The sequence below is a fragment of the Phoca vitulina genome, unplaced genomic scaffold (genome assembly GCF_004348235.1).
Source record: "Phoca vitulina isolate PV1807 unplaced genomic scaffold, GSC_HSeal_1.0 scaffold1362, whole genome shotgun sequence".
Classification (NCBI taxonomy): Eukaryota; Metazoa; Chordata; class Mammalia; order Carnivora; family Phocidae; genus Phoca; species Phoca vitulina.
Window position 1 is genome coordinate 4,387 of NW_022591049.1, and position 2,714 is coordinate 7,100.

Sequence of the window (2,714 nt, forward strand, 5' to 3'; positions counted from 1 at the left end):
CTCAGGCACCCAGGTGCCCCGGAACAAGACATGTTTTGAAGAGATAATTACAATGTCCACTAAGGAGAGGACTGCTGTTTTTTTTCTATCCAGCTTTCCTGCCCTCTTATGTAGGTAACAGCTTCCTATTCTCTTAACCACTCATTCCCCATTTGTAATCAATGTGGCTTAGGTAGAGTTGATCTAACCCATTGGCTTTAATGGTGGGCACATGACCCAGGCCTGGCCATTAAGATTATTGCATTCACCTGACCTCAGTGATTAGGGCAGCCATCTTTGTAAACAGTCAATGCACATTACTATACATTACTATTTACTGTCCTGGCTATTGATAAAAGATGGCATAATTGCGGTCTTTAAGAAGCTCAGACTAGGCTTTCCTTTCCGATCTGCCATCTGCGGTGGAACCGTCTCCAAGATGCAGATTTTCCTGAAAACCCTTGGAAGACCATCACTCTTGAGGTTGAACCCTCGGATACAATAGAAAATGTAAAGGCCAAGATTCAGGATAAGGAAGGAATTCCTCCTGATGAGCAGGGATTGATCTCAGCAGAGGCACGCACTTTGACTACAACATTCAAAAGTAGTCCACTCTTCATCTTGTGTTGAGACTTCGTGGTGGTGCTAAGAAAAGGAAGAAGTCTTATACCACTCCCAGGAAGAATAAGCATAAGAGAAAGAAGGTTAAACTGGCCATCCTGAAATACTATAAGGTGGATGAGAATGGCAAAATCAGTCGCCTTCATCGGGAGTGCCCTTCAGATGAGCGTGGTGCTGGAATTTTCATGGCTAGCCACTTCGACAGACATTATTGTGGCAAATGTTGTCTGACTTATTGCTTCAACAAACCAGAAGACAAGTAATTGTATATGGGTTAATAATAAAAGACATGAACTAACATTTAAAAAAAAAAGCTCAGACTAATTGAGGAATACCAACGTGTAAACAAATGCGTGTAGTATTTCTCTTTATAACTCCCTCCCTTTCTCCTGGCTTCCATCTAATACACATTTCCATTATATACTGTATTACTTCCTTTGTAATCCTTAACCACATTTATTATCAGTTGTTTAATGTCTTTAGTCCTCATTAGATTATAAATTCCATCAGGATAAGGACTATAATTAACTGCTGGATCTCTAGTACCTAGCACTCTGGCACACAGAGGTGCTCCGTAAATGTGGGTTGAATGAATGTTTTAACTGTAGTAATAGAAAAATATAGAAAATGAAGAGGGAATGATTGGTTTACTGATGGGGTAGTGGAGACGTAACAGCCTGGATAAATGCACAGGATTGTTGAAACACCTTGGTGTATTTTGGGAACTGTAAGTAATTCACTTTTGTTGAAACATGATGTATGAGGTGGGAAGTGGTGGTAGATGAATCTGGAGAGAGGGTGAAGGCCAAATCATGAAGAGCCCTGAATGCTACACCTACAGGTTGGGGAGCCATTGACTGGTTTTAAGTAGGGAAAATAATATATTAGCTGCAAAAGTGATATATGGATTGGAGGAGAGTGAGCTTAAAGAAGAGAAACTGGTTAGGAGGCTATTTCAGTACAGATGAAAGATACTATGAAAGCCTAAGGTGAAAAAGAAAAATATGGAAGAAGCGGGGAGATGGAGACCTGGTGTGCAGAATTCATGTGGACTCATGGAGATTTCCATTGTAAATTTAATTTTGTTTTAGCAGTAGAGACATTGTATTAGCCACTTTTTTTTTTTTAATTTTATTTATTTGACAGAGAAAGACACAGTGAGAGGAAACACAAGCAGGGGGAGTGGGAGAGGGAGAAGCAGGCTCCCCGCTGAGCAAGGAGCCCAATGTGGGGCTCGATCCCAGGGCCCCGGGACCATGACCCAAGCCAAAGGCAGACGCTTAATGACTGAGCCACCCAGGAGCCCCCCCCCTTTTTTTTTAGATTTAAAAGATTTTTAAAGTAATCTCTACCACCCAGCTTGGGGGTTGAACTCACAACCCAAGATCAAAAGTCCCACACTCCACCAACTGAGTTAGGCAGGTGCCCCTGTATTAGCCAGTCTTTTTTTTTATATAATTTTTTTTTATTTTTTAAAAGATTTTATTTATTTGACAGAGACAGAGATAGCAAGAGCAGGAACAAGCAGGGGGAGTGGGAGAGGGAGAAGCAGGCTTCCCGCTGAGTGGGGAGCCCGATGCGGGGCTCGATCCCAGAATCCCGGGATCATGACCTGAGCTGAAGGCAGATGCTTAACGATTGAGCCACCCAGGCGCCCCTTTTTTTTTCTTTTTAATATTTTATTTATTTGACAGAGGCAGAGAGAGAGAGCACAAGCAGAGGGTGTGGCAGGCAGAGGAAGAAGCAGACTCCCTGCAAAGCAGGGAGCCTGATAAGGGGCTCGATCCCAGGACCCTGAGATCATGACCTGAGCCGAAGGCAGACGCTTAACCAACTGAGCCACCCAGGCGCCCCTCTATTAGCCAATCTTAACTACTGATCTCTAGTTCTGCATCCACACCCACTTAATATTTGTAACTGGACATTGTATTTTTATTTAATTTTCTAATCATTAAAAAAGAGAACCCCCCCAAAAGCCTAAGATAAGGTAGTAGTAGTGAGAATAAATAGAATTGTTTAAAAAGTAGAATTGATGGAACTTAGAGACTATCCTGAGAAAAATGAAAGAATCTAGAATGACTTTTAGTTTTCTGGCTTGTGAGATGATGGTACTA

At 42.0% G+C, this 2,714-nt stretch overlaps 1 pseudogene; it reads left to right on the forward strand.

Moving 5' to 3' along the window:
* On the forward strand, window positions 1–1,672 carry LOC116629542 (annotated as a pseudogene).
* Window positions 1,673–2,714: the final 1,042 nt, after the last annotated feature.